This window comes from Neolamprologus brichardi, chromosome 20 (assembly GCF_056152115.1).
Source record: "Neolamprologus brichardi isolate AB-2024 chromosome 20, ASM5615211v1, whole genome shotgun sequence".
Lineage (NCBI taxonomy): Eukaryota > Metazoa > Chordata > Actinopteri > Cichliformes > Cichlidae > Neolamprologus > Neolamprologus brichardi.
The window spans coordinates 25121630-25132268 of NC_142123.1; the positions used below are offsets into that span (position 1 = coordinate 25121630).

General features: G+C 39.2%; 1 protein-coding gene across 2 annotated transcripts in view; it reads right to left on the bottom strand.

The window, feature by feature from the left end:
- The window catches only part of LOC102795192 (protein kinase C and casein kinase substrate in neurons protein 1-like), a 38966-nt gene extending 34972 nt beyond the window's left edge, over positions 1-3994 (bottom strand). The window contains exon 1 of one of the 2 annotated variants that reach the window (XM_006794251.3): positions 3766-3994. The gene's annotated coding sequence lies outside the window, so the exon portion shown is untranslated. Of the gene's footprint in view, positions 1-3599; positions 3740-3765 lie in introns of those variants that run through there. The other variant, XM_006794253.3, reaches the window with a different exon arrangement.
- Between the last annotated feature and the right edge of the window lie 6645 nt (positions 3995-10639).

A 10639-nucleotide genomic window follows, 5' to 3' on the forward strand; every position in this document is an offset into this window, starting at 1 on the left:
AAAACTCCAGGGATTCGTGCGCTGGAGGTGCACACCAAGACTCCATTTTGAAATGCCCAAAAGATCACGACACAAACTGGGGCTTCTGCTCTGCCTCAGGGTGAGCCACGGCTTCAAGATGATGACTCAGAGGAGGCAAACGCCGACATGTTGTGATGACCCTGCATGAACGACTCCGGGTAACATCGATGTAATTCATTAGGGTCCACCACAGGATAAAGACGAATATTGTTACCTAGTGATATGAGCGTAGTGTTTCTCATCCTGTTCACATGTACACGTGTGATAAAATTGTTTCCTCCTAATTTTTCTTTAAATAAAATCAACTCCACTATGATGGCATCTCGCTTTTCTTAATATCTCTGGATTTGAGCAAAAATCATAGCCATGGAAAGAGCTTCAGAAAAACAAAATGAGAATCCTTGTGTGGTGTGAAAAGCACCGCAGATGTTTTTGATAATCTCTAATGTCATAAATCTTGTGCCAAGGACAGGAGTCTTCCCGGTGTGTGTCCTCCCCTGCACGGAGAGAAATGAGACACTCCGGCTGCCCTTCAGACTCTCTGTTCTTACATTGGCTCTTTTTTCACACCTTGTCAGACAGCACTATCTCTTCTTTTCACAGAGGAACAACAGCCCTTAACCCTTTCATCAGCAAACACATTAGAGAAGGCCCCACTATTTCACACGTTGTCCTGTTTCCCACACCTACGTTGTTCCAGAAACACCGGAGACTAACAACAACAAAAAGGTCACCAACAACACCTCTTTGTGAGACATTTAAACAGACAGAAACAGATCCGACAGAACGGCGTTTCAGACTATTTGAATGCATCAGTGTTCGGCACCCATTCCTGCATTAGCCTACAAATTGTCATGATTTTGTAATAAAAGATCAAAAACAAACTGACTGAAATAAAAGCTCATCTGAAAACAAATTGTTGTGTTCTAAGTAAAACGAATTCCCTTTAATTGGCATGGAATGCATTCAGCAGTACTCTGTATTGATCCTCCCCTTCCATTTAGCAAAGCAAACCTCCATTGGGAGCGGTAGAGCCCATATGTCAGATATTTCACATTAAACAGAGGAACAAACAATCAAATGACAATAGCTTTAACTGCAATGCAACTCATAAATCCCATGCTCGTGTTAATCCTTTCCCAGTCATTGCAGACAAGGCCAAAAGTTGGATTAAAAACAATCTAAAAAAAAACTTCCTAAAACTGTTAGTTAAGCTTGCATGGGCGTTCCTGATAAAATGTTCACATAACAACTATTCTATTAATGGTTAAAGAAAACCACAGCTCAAGCCACTGATTACATGATTGCAAATCATAGTTAAACTCAAACACATAGCTCCTGAGCAGGAGGATGTTTGCCACAATCAAAAACAAAACAAGCCAAACATGAAAACAGAAGGTGGACAGTAATGCAGACACACTGTAAACACTATGGGAAGTGAGCGCGGGCAAACATTTCTAGAAATTCAACATGCAGCTCAATGACACGGAATAATCTCTGAATTAACAGCTCACATATATAGAAATAAAGCAGCTTGATTTAAAGAGTGGAACTACTCTGCTTGCAAGCTTGTCTATTTATTTATTTTTATCATAGCTCGCAATGTGTCATCATATTTTCATCATCATATCATTTTGTCAATGTTTAACTCTCAGAACTAAAATGTACAGTGTTGAATATACACAGCAAACAACAACAGAATGAGCCTGTTCAAACAAGATTGTCTGCCACACATAAATATGAGTATTTCAAAAATTCCTATTGGAGAGAACATCATCACACACATCACAAATTGTGGATATCATTCTAACGCAGACTTTTCCTTCTAATTAAGTTGATTTGCATTTCGCTAAAAGTTGAATGAAAATGTTTTTTCTCCTCTCATATTCAAGCCTTAATATGTGTGAAACCATTCAAATGATTTGGACTGTTTTAAGATAATATGTTGTGCCTGACATGCTATAGATAAACTATAAGTTTCTTACCTGCAAACATATGGATTTCACAGACCCTTAAATGGATTTAAAGCATCCATCATTCTTTGTTAACTGAGTTTTATAGATAGATAGACAGATAGATAGATAGATAGATAGATAGATAGATAGATAGATAGATAGATAGATAGATAGATAGATAGATAGATAGATACTTTGCTGAAGTACACAAGAGTTCCAAGCAATACACTTTCAACTTGTCTTGACAGTGAAAGCTTAAGAGTCTGCTAATAAATAGCAGGTACTCTTTAACTCTCCTTTCTGCAGTGCAATTGGATTAACCCCCCTGAGAGTATCATCATCTCGTCTCTGCAGCCTAGTGTCGAGCTCTCTTGGGGGCACCTTGGATGCTGACAGAAATGCACTCCAGCAAACAATAAATTCAGCACCAGGGACAGCTCCAAAACAGGCGAGGGGACACAAGTGACCTGTCTGTCATCTGCTACTCCACCGTAAGAATTTAACTCTAGAGGATTTCATTTAAATGAACACCCTCACCACCACCACAAACAACAACAACAAAACACAAGTTAGCCTTTTAATCAATCGTGCAGTCTCACAGAAAAGCTAGCTGTATGGTTTTAGGCAGGAATGGATGTTTTGGTTGAAGAGAGGGGGGAACAGGAGCTACACGATTTGGGAATGTGATGCCCCAGCTTCCATTAACCAGTCCCTGCAACATATCATCCTCCTCCTCCTCATCATCATCATCAGCACATCTCAGCACAAGATAACATGCCTTTTGCTAAACGCATAACCATGAGACGCTTTAGTCAGCTGTAAGCCTGGATGCATTTCAGCGGGAGCAGATTTGATGAATGATTAAAAGACCACATGCACCTAATCCCATGTAGAAAACAGGATGCTCCTCCTCTGTGGTGCTGTTGGTTTGTGAGAGAAAAACAATGACGCTAGAGATGGCTCCTCGCTTTGCTGTGACAACCAATTACATAACGCCAGAGCGGAGTGTTCTCATGAGCATTTGCGTCCATTTCGCCAAGAAACCATAAAATACAGAACGAGGCGATTTTTGATTACTATGCAACTTATAAGCACACATCAAACCCCCCTTCATATAGATAGAACACTTAATTATACGACTTCTTTGATCGACGCAGTTTAGATTCCTGGTCTTGTTTACCAATTTGGCGCACGGAAAATAAACATAAAATGGCAATCCTGTCTTAGTCTTGGCTACTGTCTTCATCCGCAATAGTGTACTTAGCACGGAAACCGTATTAATGTCTTGTAGAATATTTAAGCAAACCGTATTGCATTGCTGATACAATTGGCACGCTGGGGTCAATTTTGCTCAGCCCGCCAGTGGGGCAATAGAAAGAGCTGCAGAGTGGAAAAAAACAGCCTGCACCATCCTCTAATTTGAAGGGAATGGTGCACATTAGCTTGACGGTGCAAAACCATAATATACGACTCTATGATACAGTTTCGCTTGTGGGTAACGCGTGCAATAGTAATTCTAGGTGATGCAAGATGGTCATCTTCACCCTTGGTGTTCCCAAACAACGGCGCATCGTGTAACGTGACGCATGCATAACTAAAAAATTGTTACTGAATCTGTAATACTTGGCAAGTGTCGCAGCAGAAGGGGGATCAGAGTTAATCCAGATGACAGGAGAGGATGCGAGACTCCTTTATCTCTGCGTCGCCCTTCGCGAAAAGGATGCTCAGCTTCTCTTTCGAGTGCAGCAATGTGGCATCAACAGAGAGCAAAACACACCAACTGACTTACCAGAGATGCTGCTCCTGCTGCTGCCGCTGAGGTGCACTACTGCCCGATAGCCTCTACTGCAAGTTATTCAGTATTTCCCCTTGCAGTGACAGAAGGTGACCCTGCGTTCTCTGCAAGACGCTGCATCCACGAGATCACGATGCACGCAGCAAGGGGGAGCTCCACAGCACAGGCATGCGTCGAGGGGGATGGCCCAGCTTTTCCTTTCAATGGAGGACAGGAATAGACAGAAGGGAAACGAATGAGAAAATGTAAGATGGAAAAGACGGCTTTTAAATTCCATCTCCCAACACTGGCCACGTGGGCTTAGCAGAATTTACACCAGATATACACCCTCGAATCATTTTTATTGATATATTTTTATTATTTCATTTTTTAAAATCAAAATTAAACCATTACCTATGTAATTATTAGCCAGTAGTAAGTTATTCTAATACGCATAATATCACATTTATAAATTACAAGCTTTTAAGAAATGAGGAGACCCCCCCAAATGTAACTTCCATTTTCCAACCAATAGGGAAAGCACGTGGTATGACATGGCGTCACCGCCTTCCATTTAAACCACGCCCACGTTGCACTACGCTGCAAGGGAGGGGGATGGAGTGTTTTTGTGCTTTGGCTTCCTGACAAGCCCACTGACTCATCCACTGTTTCAAGTACACAAGAAAAATCTATTCACCTGCTGATTTATATGAGTGCACACACACACACAAAAATTCCCAAAACAAAACACTGTTTTCTTAATGACGTCATATGATAACAAAATGACCAAAGTCATAGTAAATATAGTAATGAAAACCAGTGACTGATCCACAGACAGGTAATATTGGACACCTTTTTTAGAGAATGTGGTGAAGTCTACTAGGAAAATACTTAAGCTGGTCCAGCATTAGTGACAATCACAAATAAAAATTACAAACAAAAAGTTTCAATCAGTCATTACCTGAAGAACTTCCTTGTTTTTGTTTTGTTAATTATTTGAGTTCCTGTATATATAACCATTACTCTCTCACAATCCATTACATCCTCACAGTGCAGACTCTTTCCATAACAACTGCACTCTGAGTTAATGGATTCCATGAGACACAGCACCAGCTGCCTTCAGCCTCGGACAAGAGTGTAACAGATGAAACTGTAACTGACCAGTTTCTTACAGAAACAAATGGAAACACAACAATTAGATATCAGCAAAAATCTCTGTTGAATCAAGGATCTATTTGTTAACTTTTCTTTCTTTGCTTGTTTGTCGTAGGGGAGACCGGGGATAGTTGTAACGTGGGTCAGTTGTAACACTTCCAATTTCTCCAATCAGGGCTAAGTTTCAAATGATGTGACTCATCCTGTGCATGCCCAATTCAGAACTGCTATCACATGTGAAAAATCAGCACATTTTGTCAAACACAGACAATTTAACATGAAAAAAAAGTCATTTGTATGCCAAAAAGTAAGTTTTTCTACTTTATTTCAATTTCTAATAACATTATCTGCTTTGCAGTTAAACTCATCCAACTTAAATGATGTTATTTGTATGTCTATGGGGATATATTCTGTGTAGGTCTTTAGTGCTAATGTTTTAGCCGTTGGCTGTAATGTTAGCTAGTTCATGGCTATAGGAGTCTGGGTCAGTTGTAACAGCAACAGTCTGGGTTAGTTGTAACAATAATGCAGATGTTACAACTTACCACACTATTACTTTAACTTATATTAAACAAGTTGGGGCAAAGACATCAGCAGAGAGAGGTTCACTGGTCGCTTTTGTATATGCGGTTAATGCCATTGGCAACACAATTCCTCCACTGTTTGTGTTCCCACACATACATTATGCAGACCACTCTTTCACAGAGATGGACCAGTAGGAAGTATTGGTAGTGGAAATAAATCAGGATGGGTGCAAGAAACAGATTTCCTCATCTTTCTGAAGCACTTTGCAAACCACACCAAGGTAAGCCATGATAAAAAGTAATGGAACTGCGATGCTGGTGAACAACTACATTTTTCAGCTTCATTGTTATGTTCAAAATTGGTGCAAGAGTTGTAGGTTATAATGCCCACTGAGCCAATGAGGCCAAACTCAAGGAAGACCAACAAAAATGAATGAAATATTCAGTTGCAGAAAATTCCATAATTTGTCTTTTTTGGGGGGTTGGAATATGTTCAAAATCTAGATTTCTGCATTCTGTCACACACACACACAGCTACATAAATGGCTCTAAGTGCATTCATGTGTTGAATAAACAAAGATTACATGTTAATGTTTTGTCAGTACCCTTATTTCATTGTGTTACATTTCACCCCAGGATATGTTACAACTAACCCAGACTATGGGGTTAATTGTAACATTTCACTCTTTGTGTTTGAGACCATACCATGCAATGGGTAATTGTGCTGCAGAGAAAATAGCTGCACTATTTAATAGCCGAGACATGTAAATACTTTGCATTACATTTTGAATCCACTACCTTAAAAGAGCTCCAAGCTACAGACAGAAATGTCAAAAATGTTACAACTATCCCCAGTCTCCCCTACTATTCTTTTCAAGGCTGGGTGTAACAAAATGCCCTCAAGATACCCAAAACCAAACAGGGTGAAGAGACAATCCCTTTGCTTCATGGGGACGATGTGGCCGGAGAAGCAAACACCTTCATGCAGATTAATCGGATGCTGTTTTTTCTGACTCTAATGAGCAATGATTTCATACTGAGGATGTAATTAAATTGCAGTTAGTACAGACTGTCTATTTCATCACTCCACTCGCATGCTGCTGCCCTAGTTTTAATGATCAGAGTCTGAACAGTGAAATAAAAAGGCTCAAAAGCTGCAATGTTTGATGCCAAACCTTAAATTGTAGCCTACACAACACATTAACAGTGCACCCTCCAGTTGCCATTTTCTTAAATCATATTTACTTACTGACATCTAGTGGCAATTTTCTGACAGTGCAAAATTTGTAACTGAACATGATATACATGCTTGACGTACAGCGCGAGAGGCTGCTTCTGTCCTGTGTCACATCATCAATAAACACCAGTGTCCCAGTGCCAGTGGAAGCCATGCACACAAGCCATCACACTGCCTCCACCGTGTTTTACAGATGATGTGGTGTGCTTTGGATCATGAGCTGTTCCACTGTGCTGGCTTTTTATTTAGATGTTTGTTGTTGTTGTTTTGCTTTTTTTTTTTTTTTAGCAGCTTTTTTATTCTTGAGGCCCATGAGTGGCTTGGATCTTGCAATGAACCCTCTGTATTTACTTTCATGCAGTTGTCTTTTTATGGTAGACAATCCGCGTACCTCCTGGAGAGTGTTGTTTGCTTGGCTGGCTTTCGTGAAGGGTTTCTCTTCACCACGGAAATGATCCTGTGATCATCCACCACTGTTGTCTTCCATGGATGTCCAGGGTTTTTTTTGTGTTGCTGATTTCACCAGTACTATCTTTCTTTCTCAGGATGTACCAAACTGTAGATTTTGCCACTCCAAATATTGTAGCAAGTTCTTGGTTGACTTTATTTCTGTTTACGGAGCTTAAAGATGGTTTGTTTCACTTGCACGGAGAGCTCCTTTGACCACATGTTGTCTATCCACAGCAAAATTTTCCAAATGACAGCACCACACCTCAAATCAACTCCAGGGCTTTTATCTACTTAAATGATAATGACATAATGAAGGAATTGCCCAACCTGACCATGAAATACCCTTTGAATCTATCTATCTATCTATCTATCTATCTATCTATCTATCTATCTATCTATCTATCTATCTATCTATCTATCTATCTATCTATCTATCTATCTATCTATCTATCTATCTATCATCCATCCATCCATCCATCCATCCATCCATCCATCCATCCATCCATCCAGAGGAAATCTGTTTGTTAAGCCACTTAACGCTCACCTATAAATCATTCATATCTATCCATCCTATGTTTACCAAAGTATTCTAGAGTTAAATGTGAAGCTAACTGTCTGATAGCTAAAGTTTGGTCTCAAATGGGCCCAAGCACAAAAGGAAATCTATAACAGAATGTCTGAAAAAGAAAAAAAGAGTCTAGGTGCAATGGTCCAGTCAAAATCCAGATCTCAACCCGACTGAAATGCTGTGGCAGAATCTCAAGAGAGCTGTGCATAAACAAATGCCTGAAAACATCAATGAAATGAAGCAATGTTTCAAAGAAGAATGGGCCAAAATTCTTCCCCACACAGCTTCTGCATTTTGGCTTAAAGAATGACATGATGTAATATGTTAAATTTATTTGTTGTTTTTCATAGTGAGGTTCTATTTAATTGTAATAATAATTGTAGAAACTGTTACATGATAAATAATAGTTAATCTATATGATGCACATTATCTTTAAAAACACTGATACGTTTGTGGATTTTGATTTAGACCAGTCCAAAGTTTCTCCAGGTAATAAAGCAGCAAACATGGCCATGTTAAATAGAGGTACAGATGAAATTCCCAATTTAGAATTGTTGTGCTTTTGAAATCAAATGCGTAATTTATTTAGAAAGTGCTCAGTGTTTACCCTTGACTGAATGGGGATACATTTAAAGCTTTTAAGGACATTCAGAGATTCACCATATTACCGCAAAAGTACCTCCTTATTACACAGGATATATTCATCATATCACATCATAGCACAATCTCTTTTACTTTACTGCTTTAACACAAATCAAACATTTATCCAAAGTTATTCGAAATATTCCAAAATTAAATCTGATAAACAGATGCCTCCGTAGATTCTGTTCTCTTTTAGAAACCAATGGAGTTCTAGTGTGAAAAAGGTATTGAGCCATAGATGAGGTACTGTCATTTTTCCCTATTAGGGAGAGAAAACAAGAGGCTGTCAAATATGTTAGCTTGCCAGAAAGCTACTTACTTACTTAGTGCTTGTTATTTTAAATGATGTCACTTGAATCCTTGTTTTTTCCTTAAAATGTAGCTGATCAAGAAAGCTGCACAGAAGCTGCTGATTGGAAATGCCTGTGAAAAGCTAACGAAGGAAATGCTTTAAGAAGAGGATTATCCCAAATGAAATCCTACCCTGTTCATTCATTACAGGGTGCCATATAAAGCCCATCAACAATTCTACAATCAAACTTTCCTGTATGAGTAACGTGTTTAAGACTGCATATCAGACCTTCGTGGAATATAGGCAGACAGCAGTCAGTATTGCACTGGCTTGTGTCATGTGTCATGGTTGTCTAAATGTAAAAAGGAAATTGTATATTTATCCTCTGTAAACAATGAAACTGCAGCCTCAGAGCACAGGAGGAATCACAGTGCAGACACCAAGGCTTACAGCTGCTAGTGTAGGTGATGATTTATGGGCTTCCTTCCTTCTTGTTTGTGCATCATTATGACTCTGAAGGGAAACACTGAGTATATTTGCACAACATTATTTATAGGGCACTGCTTAATCGTATGCATCTTTAAATGCACCAAGGCTTCACAATGTGTCAGCCTGCTGAGAAGTGCACGTAAAGAGGAGAAGCCACCAAACAGAGCAGTATCATTGCATTAGATAATTTACTGCGGTACTGCCACTAATCCCACAGGCGAGGGTCAAAGAAAAGGCACTTCCAGTTATGCAATATGAAATGTTACACAAAAGTACACAAAGCTAATATATAATATCCCTGCACACTAAATGTATCATTTCACTCATTATTAATCAGTGTAAGGTAACACTGATGTAGATAAATCCATTTCTTAAACCAGCTTTAGTTGTCTAGAATGAAGAATGATAAGACTTCATCTACTAAATTTGAAAGGTTTCACTCATTTTATGCAGCTATAATTTTGTAATTAGCTTACTGCCACACATGCATATTATGTGTGGAGCATAATGGCTCATTAAGTAATACAGTGCTAATACTAATACTGTGTTGCAACAGACTGGTGATCTGTCCAGGGTGCACCCTGACTCTTGTCCTGTGGTAGCTGGGATATGTTCCTGTCTCCTATGACCCTGATAAGGATAAGTGGAAGAGAATGGATGGATGAATAGAAGTAATACAGCCATCTTGCCTATCCTCTTGCTCATGAGGAGAGTCCATATGAGTGCACAGTTTTAAAATGGTTACAAGCTTTAAAGTAAAAAACAAAAACAAAAAAACAAAACAAAAATCACTTACATCCTGCAGTACTCACTGGCAAAACAATAGCAATCTTGCACAGGCGATAATTTCTTGTTGATGCCAGAGGTCAGAGGAGAGCCACTCAAATAACTGCATCACAAAAGAGCATCTCTGACTAACATACTGAACAGAAGACCACAGTAGGTGCCAGTTCTGTCAGCTAAGAAAAGGAAACCAAGGCTCACAAAATTGGAAGAATAAAAAAAAAATGTTGTTTGGTCCTGATGAGTCTCAGTTCCAGCTTTGACATTCAAGTGGTTGGATCTAAATTTGGTGTAAATGACTTAAAATAATTAAAGCAGTCTTGTGGGTGATATACTGCCTAAGTGACTACTGTTGCCTAACACGTCCATCCTTTTAAGTGGACAGCGTACCCAACTTCAGATGCCTAGTTCCAACAGGAAAACACATGATGGCACAAGGCTAATTTTATCTTAAACTGGTTTCTTGAACATGACAGTGAGTTCAGTGCACTCAAATGGCCTCCACAGTCATCAGATCTCAATCCAATAGAGCACCTTTGGGATGTGGTTGAACCAGAGATTCATATCATCCATGTGAACCAAACTCTATGAGGAATGTTTCCAGCAACTAGCTGACACTCTACCAAGAAGGAAAAAAAAAAACGAAATAAATTTTAAAAAACAAAAAACGGATTTTAAAAAAGCTGATAATGAGGAACATTTTTGAGACGTGATTTCTGACGTCATCAATACGCTTTTATTGTGAAGGA